The sequence below is a fragment of the Malaclemys terrapin genome, chromosome 1, assembly GCF_027887155.1.
Source record: "Malaclemys terrapin pileata isolate rMalTer1 chromosome 1, rMalTer1.hap1, whole genome shotgun sequence".
Taxonomy (NCBI): Eukaryota; Metazoa; Chordata; order Testudines; family Emydidae; genus Malaclemys; species Malaclemys terrapin.
The window spans coordinates 53366040-53392912 of NC_071505.1; the positions used below are offsets into that span (position 1 = coordinate 53366040).

The 26873-nt window shown below is 41.3% G+C and overlaps 1 protein-coding gene across 3 annotated transcripts in view; it reads left to right on the forward strand.

The window, feature by feature from the left end:
• The first annotated feature begins 4511 nt into the window (after positions 1 to 4511).
• Positions 4512 to 26873, forward strand: part of CNTN1 (contactin 1) — a 430834-nt gene continuing 408472 nt past the window's right edge. For all 3 annotated transcript variants that reach the window (XM_054024415.1, XM_054024420.1, XM_054024428.1), the window contains exon 1: positions 4512 to 4637. The gene's annotated coding sequence lies outside the window, so the exon portion shown is untranslated. The remainder of the gene's footprint in view (positions 4638 to 26873) is intronic.

Below are 26873 nucleotides of genomic sequence, written 5' to 3' on the forward strand. Positions count from 1 at the left end.
TATGTATGGGTGTATTTAGTGATTTACATGCATATGTCATCTATATTACAGTGATCTCTGCAGAAACTGAGAGCTAGGGTGCAGTGTTAGCATGATACATACACTAACTGTCAGATTATTATGTGAATGAATAGTGCACTGAATCCACTCTGTCTACTGCTTCTTTTATCACTGTTTTGTTTTGGTGAATCCCTGGATCTGGCGATCACTATTTGGGTCATACTAGTGGAGTAGGAGGGGGGATATGGTGTGCAGTGCAGAGCAGAGACCCCATCTTACTGGCACATGTGACAGCAAAAATTTGCCCTGCCTTAAAATGTGCCTTTTAGCCATCTTAACTTCTGCCAATGAAATCTATGACTGGAAATGCTGAAGGGCATGGAACAGCAGCCTTCAGAAAATACTCTAAACCTTAAATGTATGGCCATGAGATATGGTACAAACCTCAGAACATGTCTGTCTTCCTGTTTGACTACGTGGGGCATCAGAGAGCAATATGGTACGTCCCTCAGAAAGTGCCCATCATAAAGTTACCATCCCTGTGCACTGAGAGGCACATTGTGAAGGCTATGCTGCACCCCTCAAATTGCCCCACCCACCGATTTTCATCCCCCTTCCACCAGTTGCTTATTCTAAGAATTAATGTTATATTGTAACAGAAGTCAGCACCCATGAATATATACATATTCAATCAGCTGTCTTTCAAATCAAATATTTTTCTTTTTTCCACATTGATACAGTTAACTATAAATGTATTCAAATATAAGACTGTGGAAGGCATCAACTATTAACAACCCAGAACTCACTCTATGACAGCCTTCAGGAGAAAATACCATAGCTTCACTGTGCTTGTAACAACTAATCACAGTAGTGGGAACACTCCATTTTAAACACATGGGGATATTTATTGAGGCATTTTGACTTTCCATGTTACTGGCATAGCCAGCTTTATTCCTGCCTGCCAATATCCTGAGCACAGGAGGCATGATTAGTGTGCACGGCCTTCTAGTGATCCCCAGCAACAAACTGCTAACCCCTGGGAACTTTGGTAGCTCAAGGTCATTTATAGCAATCCTAAAACTGCAGTGAATTGTGCTGGAATCTGAACTGGCCTCATCGCCCTAGGTATGGGACAAAGCAAAAGTGGTGAAAACTCTGCTGCAGCTGAAATCTGGGTCTGGGGTTTCAAAGTCTAGTAATTAGGCCCTACTTGAATTGTGGGATGATTCTCAAATAATGGCAGCTGAGTTGTGGACAAGACATGGAAAATCGTGGAAAAGTAATAACAGACCTTTATTAATTGCGGTAATTTGGAAAAGCCAGATAAGACCTATTTGTGTAAGGAAATTTTGCTGGAACAATATAAACACTAAAGTATTATGTTATGCCTGCTAATTGTTTTGATAACCCAGACATTTTGCTGTAACTATATTGCAATCATTAATGTGTGAGGCTGACCGCCTGAGCCCCAGCTGCTATCAGCTCAGATAAATGGGGTTCTATTGAACTAATGGGAGAAAAGTGTTGCAAACATCAAAATGTATGCAAAATTGTGGACTCTGCAAAGTAAGCTAATTAAAATCAAAATTGTAGTGGAAGCCTAATATTGCAGGGTCTGCAATTTCTGCAATATCACAAATTAAGTAGGGCCTTACCTATTAGTATTTTCAAATTCCTTCTGATCTCACTTGACCTGCTTCCATTGATCTGCTACTCCATACCCATCTGATTTTCCATTACTTCCATGCTTCCCATCTCACCCAATCTGTTCCCTGGCATACATATGCCCCCAGTCCCTTTCTGACCTGCTCTTTTGCATGATTTTGCACACAGATTAAGACACAGGAACTAAAGGTCCAAGCCTAGACCCTCAGATCCTGGAGTCATGTCATTACATCAGAATATATTTTTATTACAATCAAATAAAAAAATAAGTTTTTACCCCCCGGGTTGCAAAGAGAACCTTGAAAGCATGAGTGTGGCAGGGCAGGGGTAAAATCCCCTTTAAAGCCCTGCCAAAATGCTGGCTGCAGTCTGCTGTCTGGCAGGAGACCAGGGTAGAGACACAGGTATTCAGCAGTGGGCCCAGCTACAAACCCTAATCAGGGCTGGCTCAGTGGAACATGCTGAGCTGAGTGCTGACAGCTGGGCTGAGGCAGGGGAGGGCTATAAACACCCTGAACAAACCTCAGAGAGGGGACTAGACTGGGAGGAGACAGGAGGGTAGTATTGCTGTCCCCTTACCAAAGTGGGACATCTCAAAGGTGGGAGGGTCTGTGCGGTGCTAGTTGTTGGGAGACTGGGGAACTGTACAAACGCTGTAAATAAAGACACTTGGGTGATCCAGCAAAAGAAGGCATGGAAGACCCTTTATTATACCAGCCTAAACACAGGCTGCAGGCACAAAAGTGGGAGAGCCTGCACACACCCTGTGACAATGAGCCTGAGCATAACGGATGCAGTGATATCTGCCTTAGTCTGTGGATCTGTCAGCCTGAGTCAGTAGGTTTGAGGGGTGTGAAGTGCCTTCTGCATTTCAGTGCAGTACTAACTCCAAGACCCCCTGTAGGGGACAGCAAGAGAGCTATGCCAGCACCACCCCAACAGAGAATTCTGTGGCTATGTTTACTGTACACACCACAGGTGCAGTGTATCTACATGCTGCAGTGAAAAACACACCATGTCCATATTGCAATGTCTACCTACACAGGTCAGTGAAAGGCTCTGTCAGAGGGGAGACAGTGGAGAAAGTCTTTAGCTGCCAGAGCCTTTCACCGCAGTGAGGAAAGGCGCTCTGGCAGGGAGAGGCAACAGTGAAAGGCTCTGCCTCCCCACTGCTGGAGCTTTTCCCTACTGCCAGTCTTTTCCTGCAGTGGGAAAAGCTCCAGCAGTGGGGAGGTAGCAGGACACAACACTGCTACAAACAGCTGTGTAGATGGCTTGGGCAAATAGTGAGCTCTGTAAGATATCTACTCAATTACATACCCACACCCTTCAGGTGAGTTTACTCTACTCACAGATGCTGTGCCTCATCATCTACACTGTGAGAGGACTGTGTGTCTGTGTGTGTATGTAGATTACATGCAGCCAGAAGAAGGCTGGAACGTAGATGCACCCTGCGTATGGTAGGGGGAGAAGAAGAAGCAGGCCCAGACCACCCAAGTAAATACCCCTGTTGCTGGAATAAGCACTGTGAAGCCCCTGTTGCCACCCTTGTTTGTCCAGGAGGCAGAGGGGATTCTGTGGTGCCATTTCTAGTGAAAATAAGGGTATTTCTGCCTCTTGGGGAGGGGACAGGGTTGGGGAAATGGAGCTACAGACACCCCATGTTGGGGGTCCTAGGGCCACAGATTGCCTTAATCTATCCCTGATCCTATGACCCTGCCTTAATCTATCCCTGATCCTATGACTCATCTACTCAGCTCCTCCCATGAGTTTGCCCTAGCCTGATCTATTTTCATGTATGTGTAACCTTGTGGTGAATGTGTAGTGCAGGTCCCCACTCTGTGTAAATCTATAGAGGACATGAGATGTTACAGTCCCACCCTATGTGTTTGGCTCTTTAGCTCAAGATGTAGCAGTTACTCTTTGAGCTCTAAAGGTTGCAGTTCAATTCCTACTCTGTCCTTCCCCACTCCCTGTAGGGTAGTTGGTCACAGCTGCATCCCAGCACTGGTCCTGTTTGTTCTCCTGCACTCACTGTCCAGCAAACCTCCTCACTACGTTCTCCTGCATATGCCCATCCGATCTCTGACTGGTCTCCCACCATATTTGCTGTTTTTCCTCAAGCCCCAGCTTCTGGAGTCATCTGAATATGCAAGACTCTGAGCTTTTATTTTAAGTAAACATGTGACCTTTATCTCTGTGGATAAAAGCTTGAAAACATGGTCTCCATACAACCCAAAGGCTCAAAACCCAGAAAGCAAAGAAGGCAAAATGCAGTATTAAAACCCCCATGATTTTGACCCACTCTCATGATTGGCAGTGGCGGAGTCCTTATTGAATCTTGAAGGTGGTAATCCTGGGTGTGCCCCTTTGAGCATCATCCCTGCCCTGCCAGCCTGCTCCTCTCTCACCAGCAGCTCCTCTCATCACTCCCCGTACCCCACACTGCAAGCCGTGGGGGGAGGACAGTGAATCTCAGGGCAAAGGGCTGGGCAAGGGCAGCCGCTTTGGGCATGTGCGAGGGCCGCGCACACGCTGCCTGACACCCCCCGCCCGCAGGACTGGGTGGGGGATGCTGAGCGCACCGGCCGGCCCCCAGCATCGGTCTCCCACTCACTCTCCCTCCCTTGGTTTAACGGGCTGCACCGGGCCAGCGCTCAGCGCCCCGCAGCCTCCCGCCCACTGCCCCCTCGGACTGCGGACCCGCTGCAGCGGGGCGGCTTTCCAGCCCCCCCCCCGCGCAGCCTGGGAGTGACATCACCCTTATCCAATCAGTGCCCGCCGCTCCCCCTACCCCAATCGGCCCCGCTAGTCGCGAGCCCCCAGTGCGGGCTGGGAAAGGGCGGGCCGCTGTCCCGCAGGTTGGCTGGGCGCGCAGAGCAGAGCAGGGCGCTCCCAGATGTTTGCAGCGGAAGTGGGGGCTCCTCTAGGTGACAGTCCCGCTGTGCAGCGGCAGCAGCAGCATTGCACAGGTAGGACATGGCCTGCTATTTATTTATTGTCTTCTGCGCGCGGGGGAATATTTGCTTCACAGTAAAAAAAAAAAATTGCAAATGCTGTAAAATAATAGCAATAAAAAGATCCTGTTGCATTAGCTTTTGTTAGGGGAGCATTGCAAGCACGCTGGGGCGGCAGGGACGGAATGGGTGAAGTGTGACTCGGCAAGGGGAGGGTTCAAGGTAGCTAGATGAGGAAATGTCTTGGGAAGAGGCAGAGCTTTGCCTGGTGCAACGCATTCAACAGAGGGAGGATGGGGATGGTGACAAGTCAACTTTCCCCTTGGATTCAGCAGCCGCGCTACTGTGGCAGCTGCAGCAGTAGCACTAATCTGTGACTGGCATGATGATAATGTGCAACCTGTGCTGGAGGACTAGGAGCCACCTGTATATCCAGGATATCCGAGAAATATGTGCATATTTGAAACCAGTCACCCCCGTCCCTTCCTTCCCTATGTATCTTCAGGTAGAAGAAGCTCTCCTTCTCCCTAACCCTGCAGTCCAGCCATTTCTTCTCCTTAGACAGGAAGCATAGAGTACATTATTCTGTGGCCTGAACGCTGAAACCGAATCATAATTTCCCATATGGGTTCAGAGAAGTGACAAGTCAGTGGCATTTTCTGTTCATGAGTGTCTGGAATTGCAGCAGAGACAGCCAAGGAGGAGGGAGACTGTTCCTAGTCACTAGTCCAGGCTGGCGTTGGCTATGGATGGCCCAAGCAAGGCAGATAGGAGTTGACACATGTGTACTAAGGGCATTGACCAGAATATAGAAATCAGATCAGTTTTCACAACATGTGGAAAGGCCAGCCAAGTGAACTCTTAAATTACCATGCCCATGTTACAAAATGCCTTCTCTGTACTAATAATAATGAGTACAGGGTGGTCTCAGAACACCAGACTCCTACCGCAGGAAGTAGGATGTGCATCCTATTGAATCCTTTGTAAAATGCAGTTTTTTTCTGTCACAATCCCTGCCAAAAATAATTAAAAAAAAAATGTAAAAAGTATTATACATTCTTCATTCTCAATATGCATTGGCATGGATTGGACAAAAAGACCCACTACAGAAGATATATTTCTGTCATTGATTTCTAGGAATTTTTTTGGCATGTGAATGAATGTTTGGAAGCTTGTGAAAAATGTATCTACATTTATAACTCACTCCCATTTTCATACTACTGTTGCTGCTGTGCAGGCATCTTTTGGAGCCAGTCTGCATACACAAAGGAAGGTAGCACCGTCTTATTTGTTTGAGATAAAACTGTTTGCATGTATTTATGGTAATCGGGTTGCAAGACCTTTTTATTACCTCTTATTACAGTTACAATCACATTACTTCACTGTTTTTATTTTAAAATGTTACTTTCCTTTTCTTTGGCACTTTATGTATAAACAGTAGTAATTCACATTGACTGTAGTAACACCTGCTGATGAAAATAGATCTTTTGCAGACTTTGTCACTGCTGAGCTCAGCTAAAAGTCACTTCAAGAGGATGCGCACTTAAGTGCTTCTGATCACTAAGTTGCAGAAGGAAAATGACTGTCTTTTTATGGAATTTAGCTTCCTGGGTGGAGTGCTATTTAATTATGTCTGAAAGCAAGAACTTCTGCCTTTGACATGTATTAGAGATTATCTATGTAACTAATAAATACAGTCCATTTAGTAATTAAAATGAACCATGACCCTTAAGCTAAGGCAGTGATAAGCTGATGTTAGTGGTTCAGGAGCCAAATTAGCGATCAACATTACCCAAAAGAGCCACAGTAATGTGAATTCACTATTTCATTTACTATAGTACTAGTCATATGTAAGCAGTATGACAGGGGAAATATTTAGTTTTATTATATAATTCTCACAGCAAATAAATTAATAATTTAGTGAAAGTTCATAACTGGTTAATAACATAGTAAAATCATCCTGATTGGTTAATAACTTAGGTTGGTTAATAATTAAATCACACAGTGTTTTAATATCATGTGCAGCAAAAAGCCGCAGGAGACACATTAAAGAGCCAATTGCAGCTCACAAGCCGCACTCTGAATATCACTGAGCTAAAAAAATAGTTTTAAATTGAATTCCAGTTTGTGATTATCAGCCATTATGTAATTATGTACAGCGCAGACATTTTTTTTCCTAAAGAAGGCTATATATTTCTTTGCAGTGCTAGCTGAAAGAAAGAAGATGTTAACTAACATCCATTATTTAAGATGAGTATCAGCAAATAACTTTTTAAAAACATAGATAATTTCTGCCTCAGTATAATTATTATTAAACAGCAGGAGGAGGTCTTTCGTAACAAGGTTGGACTTGAGAAGTTTTAAAAATCTCGAAGTGGTCCCCTCGCATCACTAGTTTTTTTTTTTTTTTATAATATATGTTTTGCAACATAAAAATCTCTGTAAATTGATGTTTCAATATGATTGTAGGTACTTATCCTTAATCTGGCAAAACTCCCACTGACTTAAATTAAAATTTTCCCTTGTTTCCAGGACCTGGTCAATAGTGCTCTTTCTCTTTTTTGGAAGTTGTTTGTTTCCACTAGCAACAGTTACTTCAAGAGATTAACAAACAAAAACTATGTTTAATGACTGTTCAGGACATACCTCATCCACCCCAAACTTAAAAGCTTGGAAATAGGAAGAAGTTAAGGGGGAAGACCCCTGGTTTCCTTTACACCTTCGTATTGCCTACAATGCTGTTGCCTATACAAGTTTAATTTGCCTCCTTGTGTGTATGCATTATGATATAGTCTTTAATGACATGATCACATACATTTTTTTCCACAAGACCCTGCCTCATTTAGTGCACAGAATGGAAGATGCTCACTTAGGGTCAATGCTGCAATTAAAAACCTGCAGCTGACTAGTGTCAGCTGACTTGGGCTTGCATTTACAGGCCTGTTTAATTGCTATGTAGATGTTTGGAGTTGGGCTGGAGCCTGGGCTCTAGGATTCTATGAGGTGGGACGGTCCCAGAGCTTGAGTAGAGCTTGAAACCAAATGTCGGATATATGTTGGGAAAGTAACACAGCGGGGAACAGACTATCCAACAAATTCTTGGACTGCATTGGAGACAACTTTTTATTTCAGAAGGTTGAAAAAGCTACTAGGGGGGAAGCTGTTCTAGACTTGATTTTAACAAATAGGGAGGAACTCGTTGAGAATGTGAAAGTAGAAGGCAGCCTGGGTGAAAGTGATCATGAAATCATAGAGTTTGCAATTCTAACGAAGGGTAGAAGGGAGAACAGCAAAATAGAGACAATGGATTTCAGGAAGGCAGATTTTGGGAAGCTCAGAGAGCTGATAGGTAAGGTCCCATGAGAATCAAGACTGAGGGGAAAAACAACTGAGGAGAGTTGGCAGTTTTTCAAAGGGACACTATTAAGGGCCCAAAAGCAAGCTATTCCGCTGGTTAGGAAAGATAGAAAATGTGGCAAAAGACCACCTTGGCTTAACCACGAGATCTTGCACGATCTAAAAAATAAAAAGGAGTCATATAAAAAATGGAAACTAGGACAGATTACAAAGGATGAATATAGGCAAACAACACAGGAATGCAGGGGCAAGATTAGAAAGGCAAAGGCACAAAATGAGCTCAAACTAGCTACGGGAATAAAAGGAAACAAGAAGACTTTTTATCAATACATTAGAAGCAAGAGGAAGACCAAAGACAGGGTAGGCCCACTGCTTAGTGAAGAGGGAGAAACAGTAACAGGAAACTTGGAAATGGCAGAGATGCTTAATGACTTCTTTGTTTCGGTCTTCACCGAGAAGTCTGAAGGAATGCCTAACATAGTGAATGCTAATGGGAAGGGGGTAGGTTTAGCGGATAAAATAAAAAAAGAACAAGTTAAACATCACTTAGAAAAGTTAGATGCCTGCAAGTCACCCGGGCCTGATGAAATGCATCCTAGAATACTCAAGGAGCTAATAGAGGAGGTATCTGAGCCTCTAGCTATTATCTTTGGAAAGTCATGGGAGACGGGAGAGATTCCAGAAGACTGGAAAAGGGCAAATATAGTGCCCATCTATAAAAAGGGAAATAAAAACAACCCAGGTAACTACAGACCAGTTAGTTTAACTTCTGTGCCAGGGAAGATAATGGAGCAAGTAATTAAGGAAATCATCTGCCAACACTTGGAAGGTGGTAAGGTGATAGGGAATAGCCAGCATGGATTTGTGAAGAACAAATCATGTCAAACCAATCTGATAGCTTTCTTTGGTAGGATAACAAGTCTTGTGGATAAGGGAGAAGCGGTGGATGTGGTATACCTAGACTTTAGTAAGGCATTTGATACGGTCTCGCATGATATTCTTATCGATAAACTAGGCAAATACAAATTAGATGGGGCTACTATAAGGTGGGTGCATAACTGGCTGGATAATTGTACTCAGAGAGTTGTTATTAATGGTTCCCAATCCTGCTGGAAAGGCGTAACGAGTGGGGTACCGCAGGGGTCTGTTTTGGGACCGGCTCTGTTCAATATCTTCATCAACGACTTAGATATTGGCATAGAAAGTACGCTTATTAAGTTTGCGGATGATACCAAACTGGGAGGGATTGCAACTACTTTGGAGGACAGGGTCATAATTCAAAATGATCTGGACAAATTGGAGAAATGGTCTGAGTTAAACAGGATGAAGTTTAACAAAGACAAATGCAAAGTGCTCCACTTAGGAAGGAAAAATCAATTTCACACATACAGAATGGGAAAAGACTGTCTAGGAAGGAGTATGGCAGAAAGGGATCTAGGGGTTATAGTGGACCACAAGCTAAATATGAGTCAACAGTGTGATGCTGTTGCAAAAAAAGCAAACATGATTCTGGGATGCATTAACAGGTGTGTTGTGAGCAAGACACGAGAAGTTATTCTTCCGCTCTACTCTGCTCTGGTTAGGCCTCAGCTGGAGTATTGTGTCCAGTTCTGGGCGCCGCATTTTAAAAAAGATGTGGAGAAACTGGAAAGGGTCCAAAGAAGAGCAACAAGAATGATTAAAGGTCTTGAGAACATGACCTATGAAGGAAGGCTGAAAGAATTGGGTTTGTTTAGTTTGGAAAAGAGAAGACTGAGAGGGGACATGATAGCAGTTTTCAGGTATACAAAAGGGTGTCATAAGGAGGAGGGAGAGAACTTGTTCACCTTAGCCTCTAAGGATAGAACCAGAAACAATGGGTTTAAACTGCAGCAAGGGAGGTCTAGATTGGATATTAGGAAAAAGTTCCTAACTGTCAGGGTGGTTAAACACTGGAACAAATTGCCTAGGGAGGTTGTGGAATCTCCGTCTCTGGAGATATTTAAGAGTAGGTTAGATAAATGTCTATTAGGGATGGTCTAGGCAGTATTTGGTCCTGCCATGCGGGCAGGGGACTGGACTCGATGACCTCTCGAGGTCCCTTCCAGTCCTATAATCTATGAATCTATGAAAAAGTCTACACCAGAGTTTAACAGCCCCTTAGCCTGAGCCCTGCAAGCCCGAGTCAGCTGGCATGGGCCAGCTGTGGGTGTCTAATAGCAGTATAGACATACACTTAAGGTGCTGCTATTTAACATTTTATTTTCTCTTCATTGCTTATTACTACATTCTATTCAAACTCTCTGTCCTGAAGACAGAATTCATCACTATAGTATCTCAGTGCTTCACAAATATTAACAAATGTATTTGTACAACACCCCTATGAAATGGCTGAGCATAGAAAGATTAAGGTCAAAAGTATCCATTAATTTTGGGTGCCTAATCTGAGAGACCTAGGATCTGATTTTTCAGAATGCTTAGCATTATATAACTCTTCATTTGTTCGAAGTTCAGCTGCTTCACTGAGTGCTCAGCAATCTGCAAATCTGACTCCAGGGTCTCATGTTGCTTACCCGTGAAATATGAGGAACACTCAATTACTGACCACCTGTGAAAAGTTTGGTTTGTGTGACTTACCTAGCATCACACAGGAGCTCTGTTAGAGGCAGGAACAGAATCCAGTTCCAAAGAGCAGCAGTCAATTGCCTTAGCTTTGAGGCCATCCTTTCTCTTAAAACTATTCTTTGACTTATTCACTCTACACCTTCTAACTTCTGCAACAAATGAAGCAGGGGGTGGTACAGACAACGTCTCTTTCACTGCACAGCAGTGCTCCATCCTCAGAGCCGGTCTGTGCTGTTCACTGAATGAGGCAGAGGCCTGTGGAAAAAATCATATGTGATCATGTAATTTAAGACTATATCATAATGCGTATGCACAAGGGAAAGTTGCCCAGGCAGCCTTCATTCTGGTATTTCCTAATTTTTGTGTACTTGACTTTGCAACGTTAATAAAATTCTTTCAACATATTTTTTGTGTATGATTTCCTAGGTTTTTAAAAAATAAAACTGGAAAAATGGATATCCGGTATGTGGCATCATATTGACACCTATATGGGTCATCCGTAGGGTAGAAACCTTAAGTCCACTGCACAGACCTCTGCCACTTGAGCTAATGGAGTAACTCTTAGCAGCAGTAAGTTGTCATCCTGTGTGGACCAGTACCAGAGGAAGATGGGGGACACACTTTGCCAGTGGGTTTCACAGATATTTGCTGACAGCAGAAGAATGGTGAGACTCAGGAATCTTGGGCTCCATTCCAGGCTCTAGAGGGGAGTGTTCTCTAGTGGGCACATAGTTTTCTGCCATTCTCTTCAAGCATGACCCCTTCTGCTCAATCCCATCCCTCCTGTTCCTATCTCACTCCTGTCTCTTCCCACCCCGAATCTTCATTGCATCTCCCCATTTCACACACACTCCATGTACAAGTCATTTTGCCCAATCATTCCTAGTTCTCCCTCCACACCCCAACTCCTCATCAGACTTGTCTGCTTCTCCTCACTGGTTATCAGTCCTAGTCCATTTGACAAGTCATCCCCCTGGTTCTTCAGCTGATCTGTCTCCCCTGCTCCTCAGTTCTTCTCCACAGATCCTAGTCCCAGTCTCCTTGCCCAATCTGTCCCAGTTTCTGTGTCTGGCTCCTTAGGTATCTAGCCAATCCCACACTCCCTCCCTACCCCTAAATCCTTGTCTGCCTGTCCCCCACAACCCTCATCAGTCATCAGTCCCAGCTTCTGCCTTCATATCCAGGGCTGCCCAGAGGATTCATGGGGCTTGGGGCAAAGCAATTTCGGGAGCCCCTTCTATAAAAAAAAAAGTTGCAATACTACAGTAACATGTATTTGGAAATGTAAAAAATAACCGGTGAAATATATTCAAAATAATTTGAAAATACACAAAATACATTATTTAAAAATATTAAATGCTTTAATGGTATGTATATATTTGCAATTACATAATGTGCAGTCGCTGGGTGATGGTGATGGTTGGTGCCAATGGGCTGTCGCTGCCTGGGGGTGGCGCTACTGTTGCCCAGGGCTGGGTGGGGAGCTGGGCTCTGGGTCGGGTGGTACTCGGCTCACAGGGGCTGGGCTCAGAGCTGGGGGTCAGGGCTGTGGGGGGGGTGAGGTCAGGGGGGTGTCCAGTTCAGACGGGCTGGGCTCTGAGCTGGGGGTCAGGGCTCGGGGGGGGTGGAGTTAGGGGGGTGTCCAGCTCAGAGGGGCTTACCGTGCTGCTTACTCCCGCCTCCCCCCTCTCCCGGAGCCTCAGCGCGCTGCGTCCAGGAGCGGCCCTGGACAGCGCTGCAGTGGCGTGGCTCCATGGGACCTGAGCTCCCACCGCTCAGCCTGGAGCTCGGAGCCCCGCCCCCTTACCACGCGGCTCCGAGCGGGAGGAGCTCAGCCCACGTGGCTGCAGCGCTGTCCAGGGCCGCTCCTGGACGCGGCACGCTGAGGCACCGGGGGAAGGCGGAGACTGAGGCGGGGGGAGCCTCCAACATTCTCGTGGGGGCCCCTGCAGGCCACAGGCCTGGGGCAAATTGCCCCACTTGGCCCCCCCAGGCGGCCCTGTCCCTATCCCCAGACTCTTGTCCCCACCTATTTCCTCTCATCCCCCACAGGGCTAACACTTGTCCTATTTGCAATTGAATCAGGTAACTTCCTCTTTCACACTGCCTGAGCCCAGCAGCAGAGTCATTGAGTGCACAGAAGATCCAGGCTCCTGGCTGTTAGTTCAGATGTCTGGGTCCAGCCTGGAGCTGCAGTTGCAGGGAAGCAGGGCCGGCTCTGGCTTTTTGGCTGCCCCAAGCGCAAAAAAAAAAAGGGGGTGGCCAGAACCACAAAGCAAAAAACAAAAAAAACAAAAAAAAAACAGTGATCTGTGTGCCGGAGCATGGGTGCAGGGGGACTGGCTAGCGGGGGGGAGGGGGAGGAGGAGGGAGCGGGCGGAAGAGAGAGAGAAGTGGGTGGCCAAGAGGGCTGCCGGGAGGGCTCCGGTCGGCAGGGAGGGAAGGACGAGGACTGCCCTGCTGGGCTTGCTGCAGGGCGCTCCCGTTCTCTGTGCTGCTGCCCCCTACAGGGCGGCTGGAGCAGAACAACAACAACAACAAAAAGCGGCCGTGCCGCCCTAGGATTGGGCGGAATGCCACGTTGTTCAATCTGCCGCTCCGAGCACCAGCTTGCTCGGCTGGTGCCTGGAGCCAGCCCTGCAGGGAAGTTCTGCTCACTCTTAGGCTGGAGCATGCAGACCAGGTCCTGTAGACCTGGGCTTAGTGTAGACATACCTGGAGTATTTAGATTTCTTCCAAAAGTGGTGTGAAGAAAGGCGAGACAATGCAGTGGTTGGCAGAGGCCCTGGGTTTTTTTTTGCCTTCCTCTGCAGCGTGGGTCACTTCCTGGAGGATTCTCTGCACCTTGAAGTCTTTAAACCACAAGTTGAGGACTTCAGTAGCTCAGACATAGGTCAGGGATTTGTTACAGGAGTGGATGGGTGAGATTCTGTGGCCTGCATTGTGCAGGAGGTCAGACTAGAAGATCATAATGGTCCCTTCTGACCTTAAAGACTATGAACAGTGAAAAATGACCTTCAGGGTGATTTTTGAATACTTATGGTTTTTTTAGGAATCCTTTTTTCATCAAACCAACATGAAAAAGTAAAACACTGTTCATAGTTTATATTCTATTTTTTGTGTGTGTGTGGCCATTTCAATGACATTCTTTTAACAAACCCTCCTGTTAAGCTAAAATCTCAACCATGGTAGAACTACCACTCCACTATGCTATCTTGTCATGGCAAGCAGGCACTTCTTATATGACGCGGTATAGTTTCAATAACCGTTGCTGTAACATACAACTCTGTTTACAGATTTATTTACTTCTCTGAGAGAAAAATATTTATTCTAGTATGTGATTTGGAAAAAAGAAGAAAATAGTAATCTTGGGCCGTGTGATAAAGTGAGTTACCTATGGCTATTAACATCAGAAAGTATGTATAAGAATTTCACTATCTGCATAATCTTCAAATGGACTCAGCAGGGCTATAGGATTTCAGTTTTAAAAATGAGAAGTACAGAGCTTGATATATATGCAAGGTTGTATTGTTTTTAAATGGTGTTTTTTCTTTTAAGTTTGACACTTATCCAGCCAGATTGTCTGCTGCTCCGTCCTAATGGAGTATAATGATCTGATGGTTAAGGCACAGCACTGGGAGTCAGGAGACCCAGCTGTATCACAGACTTCATGTCTGAGCTTTGACAATACATTTAGACCCCAATTCAGCAAGTTAAACACACGTCTAACTTTAAGCAAAAAGTAGTTACATTCACTTAAAGTGTGTGTGACTTGAAGTCAATGCCACTACTCAATGCTTAAGGTTAGTCATGTGTGTAATGATCTCACTGCATTAGAGTATTATTTCTCTGTGCTTTAGTTGTCTTCAGTTATACAATGGGGATAATATACATCAACAATAATTTGATTTAGTTTGTTTGTATAGAAAAATGGAAGGCATTATATAAGAGCAAATCATCAATATCTATTTTGAACAGCAGCACCTGAATTAGAGGATGTAGGCTATGCTGATGTGAACATTTTAATTTTTAATTTGCTGAGTGAAATATTTCTTATGGCAAATTGAATCCTCATTATGCTTCTCATCAGGATTTTTATTTAACACTACTAGTTATTGCCTGCACTCATGTTAGTCTTTATGTTATACTGTCTACTTTATGGGAGTATTGTGTATTAAGAAGGCAGTGGGTTGGTCATTGTGTGTTCAGATGTCAGGCTTCATTTACAGAATATCAGACAGATTTAATGTACATACCAGAATATAATCTCTTCAATTCTGTTTTTTAAAGCAAGGATTAAATTCATTTTTATTCTTGGAACTGCAGTTTACTATTATGTAACTTGTATTTTTCAAACAAAAATGTATCAATTTATTCTTGTCAAACTGCATGTAAATATTTAAAACAAAACATACACTGATTGATATTAATAAATGTAAAAGGTTTGTAGTGTTTGCCTGATATATCCTTCCCTGTTAGCATGTGCTGATTCTACTGGCTGACTGAAGCAGGTGACTCATTACTCTACTTATTAAAGGGATGTAGACATGGCTCTCTGAGAAGAGAGGATCTAGAATGTGACTTTGAGCTGTCCTGAGCTAGGAACTCTAGTAAAAGCCAACCCTCGGTAAGAAGGTTTAATATAAAGTACATGTTGTTAAGCTTATTAAGCTTAATGGGGTTTCATTTTGTAGTTTTCATAATATATGGACTGAGTTTGAGAGCTGGTTGATACTCTCTCTTCATTAGTGCAGTAGATTGGGGGGTCCGGGACTGGATGCACTTACCTCTTCTTAATGCTGCCATGATTTTACAAATAACATTGTAATATTTTTCAAAGCACAGTTTTCTCTCTGAGTGTAAGTAATACAAAACTGAATATCCGATAATAGCATTGAGACATGGCATTCTTGGAGCTTTTCATCTTCAAGTATAATTGCATGGTGGGAGAAATATAAGAGTGTGTACCAAGGAATGCCACTACATAGCTGCTGAACAGGCAGGCACCAAAAACTTTGGTGTCGTGATAAGATTGCCAGTGATGGACATAAACTGAATACAGCCAGACCATCCTAAGGACTTAAGTCAGAAATTGATCTGCAAGGAGGCCACAACACTTGGGATTTGCAGTGATGATGAGAAATATAAGAGCTGCGATAAGAGAGAATAAAATAGAAACAGCCTACATTCCAAACATTTCTTTAGGAGAGTTTCTAGTAGGCATCCAGAATTCTATCTACTACACTTTTCTTGTAACTTAATGTCCACTTACCTTGATGGAAGCAGCTATTTGCTCTTGCCAAGTGTCTGTCCCAAAATGAGATCATGCGGAGTATATGCATATGCTCCCCCATAAGTTGCACTGTTTTTGAAAGTCATAACTTCATATTTGCCTTTACCCACCATGTGGATTAGTAGGCTGTTACTGCATATTACAAGACATGCACCAATACCTTAGTAGGCAATCAGCGAGCTATCCGCTGGCATAGCTTCAAGTATCACGGGGTAGCCGTGTTAGTCTGTATCCACAAAAACAACAAGGAGTCCGGTGGCACGTTAAAGACTAACACATTTATTTTGGCATAAGCTTTCGTGGGTTTTTTACCCATGAAAGCTTATGCCCAAATAAATCTGTTAGTCTTTAAAGTGCCACCGGACTCCTTGCCTAGCTTATTACTGTTAGAATAGGACTCTTTACAGTTTCATTTTAAGAAAAAAATAGCTTATCCTTCCACTGTGAAAAGTAGTTCCTAACAAGAGAAAAGGTGGATAACCTCTATCTATACAAATATATACTTTTTCTCTACTATCTTGAATAAATTTATCTGAGAACTGTTATAACAATCTTTCTCTGTTTTTTAATAAAGGGTAGCTGAACTCCTTTTCTCCATCTTACTGTCACCAGAAGCCCAACTCCATTTTATCATCCTTTTAAAATACAATATTTTTTAAAAAACAAACTTTGGAAAACTGAACAGTCCACAGTTAGTTTTTCACTAGGAAAGGAGTTAAAAATGGCTTAAAGGACCACAGACTGCTGCTGAAATGGCAGTTTCCAACTTTAAGAGTTGAACATTTTTTAAAGTTGTGACTTTTCTCTTCATCCCATTGCTCTGAACCCTCCCCCCAGTGCTTCTCTTTACCCCCTTGCCTTGTTATCTTTGGCTTTTCTGCCTCCACATTTTTCCCATCCCCCAATTTACCCAATAAGCTTAGAGATTTTTGTGTATGATTTAATAATAATAATATCCCATCTCCTAGAACTGGAAGGGACCTTGAAAGGTCATCAAGTCCAGCCCCCTGCCTTCACTAGCAGGACCAAGTACTGATTTTGCCCCAGATTCCCAAGTGGCCCCCTCAAGGATTGAACTCACAACCCTGGGTTTAGCAGGCCAATGCTCAAACCACTGAGCTATCCCTCCCCCCCTGAAGAGGTCTTCAATATCTGCCATCGGGACTTGGTACACATCTGTGACATCAGAAAGGCACAATCAGTCGATCAGAATATGTCTTCAGGCAAATAAGGTCCACAGCCAGACTCTAATAGTAGAAGTTCTGTGCTTTAGTATTAAAATATATATTTTTAAGTCACAAATAGGTTAGCTAATACTGAAATTACATGTGAAATTCTAGAAAGAAGATTTGTACTTCTATATCTCATCTTTCTCCTTTCTTCTACATGACTCTCTGTAGAATACACTGCATTTGAACAGTGTGACATCTGCTAGTCATGGCAACAAATGTCATCACGACAGGAGAACTAGTGGAACATTGCCAGTGCTGACTTTCATTCCAATTATTAGCTCAGTGATATTTGGCTACTTAAACATCTTCCATTTCAGTTTTGCCTTAGGTCTTGCAGGACAAATGCAGTACTGTTTAAAAAAAAAAAAATCAGTCTAGCAGAAACAGACTACATTCACAGTTATGGAGTTTTAGTACTGAATATGATCTTTGAAGACCCTGGTTCATCATGCTAGTTCATTACATCTTTTATTTCTTAATGTAGACCTGCCCAATTGGAGAGGTAAGTTTTTTGCAAAGGTTATTGGTGCATTAGCTGAAAAATGAATCTTTCATTATACAGTCCTACGTGCCAGAAATGTATCCAACTTTTATTAACTGTTTGGTTATCTGCACAGTACTTACATTCAAATAGCTCAGTGATACAATGGATTCCCCTGTTACCTCTTTGTTAGCATTCAGATTTAGACAGAGTTAATTTCCTCTTGAGCAGAACAGCCAGTAATTGTAAAATGAAAGTATGAATAGCATAGGACAAAAATATTTCAAAATACAAACAATGACACTTATAGTTAAAACAGATCACTTAATCGGTCTGATCTGGATTTACCAATGCACCAGGGTTACCTGCATTGATACATTATATTGATTACATTCATTTGTATGAACATCAATACAAGTATCATTCTAATCTGTAGTCTTGACATGTGTGAATCTGCACCTTTTCTTATGAGGGTGATTATGTCTTAAAGAGAGTGTTATCTGTCATTAATACACCAATACTGAGAGAAGGAAAGCCTTTTTAGGAAAGGAGAAACAGACCTTCCTTGTTTAGGATTCATGGCATAGTATTAATAGAGTGACAGCATGGGATTCCTGACTAATCATCTGTTAGTTAGCAAATAAGCCATATTTTCATATACTATGTTTTCTTTTTCAAGTCATTAGTTCTTTGGTGATCATCTAGTCTTAAGATACTTGAGAAAATGTCATTTAATACCTCTATTATGAGGGTTGCATTGCCACCTATCTTTGAAAATCGGCCACTGCATTTGGGCATGCACATGCAGTGGTTGATTTTTGAAGAGCAAAATGCAACATATCAGAGGATAGGATAGCATGAAGATTGGTATGCAGTATTGTTGTTTGAATCATAAGAGAGGCTATATAAATTATCTGTTCCTAAAGTAAGGAGTTTGGCCATTAATAACCCTAAAACAACAGAGAGTCCTGTGGCACCTTTGAGACTAACAGAAGTACTGGGAGCATAAGCTTTTGTGGGTAAGAACCTCACTTCTTCAGATGCAAGACTTGCATCTGAAGAAGTGATGTTCTTACCCACGAAAGCTTATGCTCTCAGTACTTCTGTTAGTCTCAAAGGTGCCACAGGACTCTCTGTTGCTTTTTACAGATTCAGACTAACACGGCTATCCCTCTGATACTTAACCCTAAAACAGAATTTTGAGCTAAATGTTACATGAAAGTGTTTGACATTATTAAGCAACAGAACAGGAATATAAATATAATAACCCTTTGGACATTTGAAATGGCAAGTTCTTTTCATATAGGCACCTTTTTTCATTAAACACATGAATTACTGACTTGTTATTGTGGGGTTGAATTGAGCTGCACTCTCTCTGCCTTTTAAAGGAAAAATAAACATTAAACCAATATTTAAAACACAAGAATTATATTGCTTTTACAAACATATGAGTAAGCAGGTTAAATTTTGTTAATCAACTTCAGTATATTAAATGGTGGAGTGGTTTAAAAATCTCTCTTAAAAAAAACTGGGTAGAATTTTTTTTCATTAGGTTGTAATAGTGATAGTTTTACCATTTCAGAACACTTCAGACTAGTGGAAAATTTTGAAATAAAAAGCTTGAATGCATTTCCACTCACCAACACATTGTCAGTTTATTTTTTATTAAGATGCGATTACACTACATGATAGGGCTGGCAGGGAAGCGAAACTATTGAGAGGAAAAATTAATTTGCACTTAGTTATGTACATGAGACACAGTAAAAGATAAATCTGACATTCTGACTTGATCAAGTATATTTGTTGTGGAGATCAGAAAGCTTTGACTTTGCTTCTCAGAATGGCATGAAATGCTACAGAAATTTATAAGCTTCAAGAAAGGTTTGTGCTAAAACAACCCAAGGATGGTCATAAAGCACACCTGTTTTCATTTTTGTTCAGTCTCTTATTGTCAAATGGTTTGTGAGTTTCTACAAATCAGCTGACTCTGTCTTTAAATATGGCTGAACCATAAAACCTTGTTTTTTCCCATTGCTTTGGGATCGTATTTGAAGATCTCAAAGGATATGGATACTCCTTTCCCTTCCACCCACCATTCCAGAATGATTAGCTCCACTTTTGTCAAGCACACTTTAAGTGTACATGGCCCCAGAAGAAGTTTAATTTAATTTATTCTAATTAAAAATTACAGCAGTTTGAACTGTTTCATATACATCAGACCTGGATTATCCTTATATCAAAAGCACGAGAGTTCAGGATGGACAGTAATGTTGGTGGTGCCACTAGGGATTCTGCTCAAATACCATATTTCACATTTCCATTATCTTGGTCTTATTTACATTCCCGCCACATTATGTTTTAATGGCATTGAAATCAGTCACAAGTTGGTCAGGTCCCTGGCAATGTTGCCAAGTAACAATAGCTTTATGGTCAGCTAAAACCTGCAAGTAGTGCTATATTGATGTTATATGCTGATTTACTCAAATCACACTTGCTGAAGCTTGTGTGCCAAATAAGTTTACACTGACATGAGAGGAAAGGAGAATACACAGGGAGTTCACATAGACTTCTGGCTGCTGCTCAAACAAATTCTGTTGTGTAGCACATCTGGGAAACCCATGAAAACCACTTGGCATGTCAAAATTCTTGTTTATTTATTTATTTATTTTTTTAATATAGCTCCTTAAGTGTTCTAGGCACTTTATGTAGCAGAAATACATAGTTTGCAGGCTTTCTCTGCAGTGGTATCTATGGATCAAATAGTCATAATGAAGGAGCACCTGAAATGAAATTTATGCTCCTGCAGTTAGGCCCATAACTCTAGCTGATCATTTGATACCCAGCGAACCTATAGATAGACATAACTGTCGATATACTTCTATCTAACCACCCAGATTCTAAAACTAAATGTTTGCAAGCAAAGTGCAGTTATGCATAAACTGTCATGCAGTGTGAATCCTACAGTTTTCATACTTGTATACATTTGAATTCTGTGTCTTGTTTTACCCATGCTGTATGTTTGGTTTTCAAACCCATCTGTAGTGATGCTAATTTAAAAACTGATGCCTCACTGAATTTTTTTTTTTAAAGGCATGTCCCAAAATCCAGAACAGAGGGATTGGATCCTTTACCTATTGTACATTACTGGAAATGTAAATAGTGTACATGTATAAGTTAAGAACAATAGATACAGATTCTTATTTTTCCCCTAAGATTTTCTTTTTAATTGTTTAATAATTTAGAGGCACAGTAATTTGAAAACCAGCGAACGGTTGAATGACTGCTTCTTGCTATGAAGCATGTCCAATAATCCATTACTCAGGTATTGGGTGTTTTACTCTGGGTACAAACCAAACATTGTCCCATCAACCAAGGGTATTTATTTGTAATGGTACATACCTTATATAATATATGCCTGGTTATGGTCTGTCCAGCAATTTTTGATAAATATTCTCTTTGCTGGCCAGTCCATAACGAGGCAGCAAGTTCCTATATAAATTATAGAAGGTATGTACCATTGCAGATAAATACCCTTGGTTGATGCGTCCGTGTCTTGTTTTGTACACAGAGTAAAGCACCCAGTACATGGATAAGACATGAGTAGAATATGCCTCCAAGGAAGGAGTATTTAGCAATTTGTTGTTGTTGTTGTGTTTTGTTTTTTTTTATATTACCGTGTTTCGAAATTACAAAACAATTCAAAGGGAAATCTGTGAGGAAAAATGTGGCAGTTTATGCACCTATGGTTCTATTTTTACAAAATTTATATTTTGGAACTTTAACTGTCACAAAGTAATTCAGGTTCTGGCTTCATAAAATACAGGGTGTCATTCCAAGAGCACTCAAGTTTTAGTAACATTTCTTTGACAACTAAGGGAAAATCACCCTGCTCAATACAGCTACCCAGGACTTCTGGATCATCACTAGATCACACACCATGGCAGTACTTCCTGGCAGAAGACAGAATGCCCTTCAGCTCTTAAACACAGTTATAGGAGAATCTGTATACAGGTAGAAGTAGACCTTTTAACCTCTGTCTTCCAGCCGCTAAATTGATTTGGAATGACAAGCCCCATATAGAAAAGGTTTGTCGTGTTTAAAAGAAAATGACAATCTTTGTATCGTTTTTTTGGAATCACCTCATAGACTTTAAAGAAAAGTATACACCTGCAATATAATTTTATAGGATGTATCAAAATACATGTAGAAAGGCTATATATATTCACACACACACTCTATTTCATTTTGTAGGTTTTAAAGAATATTTCTTTCCTTTTTGATTTCATCCTTATTAAATTCTGTATGACCTTTCCCATAAGGGTCTGTGCAGACAAATGATACAAACATGCACTTAGCTCTTCATATTTTAACATAGTGTCAGCCCCCTTACTCTGGAAAACAATGGCAGTTGTTCATAGTCTCTAATTCACATTTCATGGAGTAGGTTTATCTATGACCCCCTCAAAAGGACCCCAAAATAACAAAAATTGAAAACAAAGGAAAATCTGCCATCTGCAGATAATTATTCAGACATTCCTATATTAAATAACATGTGACCAAACCCAACACACACTTTATACATATTAGTAGACCATGGTAAGAAATCCCTATTTCAAGTTCAGAAGAAATGAGTGAACTTAAGTCTCCTATACAAACCAAATCAGAAGCTCTTTGCTGATTAAGTGTACTCACTCTGTATATCTTTGCCAGATTCTTTTGTTGTGGTGAATATAAAGTTAATGCTTCTTTCTTAACTAGAAGTTATCTTGTATTCATCTGCTTATATTTACCTAAAGTGTTGTATTCATGAACATTTCCAGATCTTCCAAACTGCCTCTAGCATTTATGTGACTTTTTGGTGTATATTTAAGCCACTCTCTCAGGGATCATATCAGTTCTGCCAGTTAATTTATGTTATGTTTCAACCAGTGTATAAGAAAATGCACAGATACTGAGAGAGCCTCTTATGACCAGCAAGTCATCTTCATCAGTCTGGATTTCTTTATCTCTCCCACTTATCTGGGAATGGCTGTTTGTTAAAGATGCTTTTCCTATTAAATAGGCAAAGTAATGAGAGAGATGCTTGGCACTCATTGCTGGAAATGTAACTTCCTGTATCCTCTTTTAAAACATAACAATTATAATAACAAGCAGCTATTGGAGAGCAAAGCTACATTATTGCATATAGATAAATGGAAATAATCAGAATTTCCACTCTAATTTTCACTTATCCAAGTCTAAAAGGCTTCTCAAAAAGAGTTGATGACAATAAAGGAAACCATTTTATTTAATTTCCCTATATCAGTGACCATATATTTTGGAGTAAATTGCCTGTTACACCACATGTGCTTTAATTTGTTTTCAACATTTTACAGGATGTTTCCCTTACATTTTGGATGGTTTGAATTTGGAATGGGGAATTTTGTTGTTTTTACACTATAATTAGCTGCAAAACTATATACATTACTGTATTTCTGTTTTTCTTTCTTGATCCAGTGACAGTAGGCAGGTATTAGCTCCCAATAAGTAAGAGTTGTAAGCTGCTGCTTGATAATTGGCATAGAAGTCGGGTAAGGAAATCACCCCCTTCTGTCATGCTACAATATAGTCTTTTAAGACAAGTTCTTCTGTTCTCTTTCCATAGGAAATCAGCAATTATCCTATCTCTAAAAGAAAATGTGCACAGATACAAATAAAGTAAAGAAGACATACTTGCCCTCTGAGTTGTGTGTGTTCATCTGAGGGGCGGATCTGTTTCTTTTCAAAATTGATCCAAAAGTGTTTGAAAATTAAAGTGGCTGCCAAAATGGAAAATCTTCTATTTTTTATTGATATATATCTCAACATCTGTTGAAAAAATAACACAGCAGGGCACAGATTATCCAACAAGTTCTTGAAATGTATTGGAGACCATTTTTTATTTCAGAAGGTAGAGAAAGCTACTAGGGGGAAGACTGTTCTAAATTTGATATTGACAAATAGAGAGGAACTGGTTGAGAATTTTAAAGTGGAAGGCAACTTGGGTGAAAGTGATCATGAAATGGTAGAGTTCATGATTCTAAGGAATGGTAGGAGGGACACGATAAAGACAATGGATTTCAAGAAGGCAGGCTTTAGCAAACTCAGGGAGTTGGTAGGTAAAAACCCAATCGGAAGCAAGTCTAAGGGGAAAAACAATTGAAGACAGTTGGCAGTTTTTCAAAGAAACATTATTAAGGGCACAAGAGCAAACTGTCCCATTATGTAGGAAAGATAGGAAGTATGGCAAGAGACAACCCTGGCTTAAACCAGGAGATCTTCAATGATCTAAAACTCAAAAAAGAGTCTTACAAAAAGTGGAAACTGGTCAAATTACAAAGGATGAATATAAACAAATAACACAAATATGTAGGTACAAAATTAGAAAAGCCAAGGCACAAAATGAGATCAAACTAGGTAGGGACATAAAAGGAAACAAGAAAACATTCTACAAATACATTAGAAGCAAGAGGAAGATCAAGGATAGAGTAGGCCCGTTACTCAATGAGGGGGAGAAAGACAATAACAGAAAATGTGGAAATGGCAGAGGTGCTTAATGACTTCTTTGTTTCAGTCGCACCAAGAAGGTTGGTGGTGACTGGACGTCTAACATAGTGAATGCCTGTGAAAATGAGGTAGGATCAGAGACTAAAATAGGAAAAGAACAAGTCAAAATTACTTAGACAAGTTAGAAGTCTTCAAATCACCAGGGTCTGATGAAATGCATCCTAGAATACTCAAGGAGCTGACTGAGGAGATATCTGAGCTATTAGCAATTATCTTTGAAAAGTCATGGAAGACGGGAGAGATTCCAGAAGACTGGAAAAGGGCAAATATAGTGCCCATCTATAAAAAGGGAAATAAGGACAACCCAGGGAATTACAGACCAGTCAGCTTAATGTCTGTACTCGGAAAGATAATGGAACAAATAATTAAGCAACCACTTTGCAAACACCTAGAAGATAATACGGTGATAAGTCAGCATGGATTTGTCAAGAATAAATCATGTCAAACCAACTTGATAGCTTTCTTTGACAGGGTAACAAGCCTTGTTAGGGGAGAAGCGATAGATGTGGTATATCTTGACTTTAGTAAAGCTTTTGATACTGTCTTGCATGACCTTCTCATAAACAAACTAGGGAAATACAACCTAGATGGAGTAGTTTATCAGTGGTTCACAGTCATGCTGGAAGGGCATAACAAGTGGGGTCCCGCAGGGATCGGTTCTGGGTCTGGTTCTGTTCAGTATCTTCATCAGTGATTTAGATAATGGCATAGAGAGTACACTTATAAAGTTTGCAGACGATACCAATCTGGGAGGGGTTGCAAGTGCTTTGGAGGATAGGATTAAAATTCAAAATCACCTGGACAAACTGGAGAAATGGTCTGAAATAAATAGGATGAAATTCAATAAGGACAAATGCCAAGTACTCCACGTAGGAAGGAACAATCATTTGCACACATACAAAATGGGAAATGACTGCCTAGGTAGGAGTACTGTGGAAAGGGATCTGGGGGCATCATGGATCACAAGCTAAATATGAGTCAACAGTGTAACGCTGTTACAAAAAAAGCAAAGATTCTGGGATGTATTAGCAGGAGTATTGTAAGCAAGACACGAGAAGTAATTCTTCTGCTCTACTCTGTGCTGATTAGGCCTCAACTGGAGTTCTGTGTCCAGCGAAGAGCAACAAAAATGATTGAAGGTCTAGAAAACATGACCTATGAGGGAAGATTGGAAAAAATTGGGTTTGTTTAGTATGGAAGAGAGAAGACTGAGAGGGGATATAACAGTTTTCAAGTACATAAAAGCTTGTTACAAGGAGGGGGGAGAAAAAATGGTCTTCTTAACCTCTGAGGATAGGACAAAAAGCAATGGGCTTAAATTGCAGCGAGGAAGGTTTAGGTTGGACATTAGGAAAAACTTCCCAATTGTCAGAGTGGTTAAGCACTGGAATAAATTGCCTTGGGAGGTTGTGGAATATCCATCATTGGGAATATTTAAGAGCAGGTTGGACAAAAACCTGTCGGGGATAGTCTAGATAACACTGGTCTACAATTTTTGAGAAGTCTGCTTCAGAGATAAAATGTGCTATTTATTATGTATTTTGATGTGCTGAATTCAAATATGACAGTTAAAACAACTGATTGGCTACTGTTTCTAAGATATTTAAGTTTTTAAATTTTATGTCTATGTATATTGTGTAGATAGTAGAGTTTTAATCATAAATTGTAAACCTAGGTCTTTTCATGTGTTTATGGTTGCTTTACATAATATTTCACCTGTCCTGTTTGTGTAACACTTTAAAAATCAGCAAAAGGGTTATATAAATAAAATTTATTATGAAACAGAAGGCAAAAAACTATTATGTACATAGTTTAGTCCTATTCAGTGTCTCCTCGGCGCTTCTTGGCTTGTCTCTTGTATTCATTAAATGGAGCATCTCTTGTCACTGTCCAGCAATAGTCTGCAAGCATTGATGGGCTCCATTTGCCCTGATAGCGTTTCTCCATTGTTGCAATGTCCTGGTGAAATCGCTCGCCGTGCTCGTCGCTCACTGCTCCGCAGTTTGGTGGAAAAAAATCTAGATGAGAGTGCAAAAAATGTATCTTTAGTGACATGTTGCAACCAAGGCTTTTGTGTGCCTTGAGGAGGTTTTCCACCAACAACCTGTAGTTGTCTGCCTTGTTGTTTCCGAGAAAATGTATTGCCACGACCTGGAAGGCTTTCCATGACGTCTTTTCCTTGCCACGCAGTGCATGGTCAAATGCATCATCTCAAAGAAGTTCACGAATCTGAGGACCAACAAAGACACCTTCCTTTATCTTATCTTCACTTAACCTTGGAAATTTTCCACGGAGGTACTTGAAAGCTGCTTGTGTTTTGTCAATGGCCTTGACAAAGTTCTTCATCAGACCCCGCTTGATGTGTAAGGGTGGTAACAAAATCTTCCTTGATTCAACAAGTGGTGGATGCTGAACACTTTTCCTCCCAGGCTCCAATGACTGTCGGATTGGCCAATCTTTCTTGATGGAGTGGGAATCTCTTGCACGTCTATCCCATTCGCAGAGAAAATAGCAGTACTTTGTGTATCCAGTCTGCAGACCAAGCTAGAGAGCAACAACCTTCAAATCGCCACAAAGCTGTCCTTGAACAATAATTGAAGCACATTGAGTGAATGTATACATAATCACAAAGTAGGTTAGATATTTCAGCTTCCACAGAAATCAGTGGGGCTCCATGAGGTCACAAGAGTCCACATAAG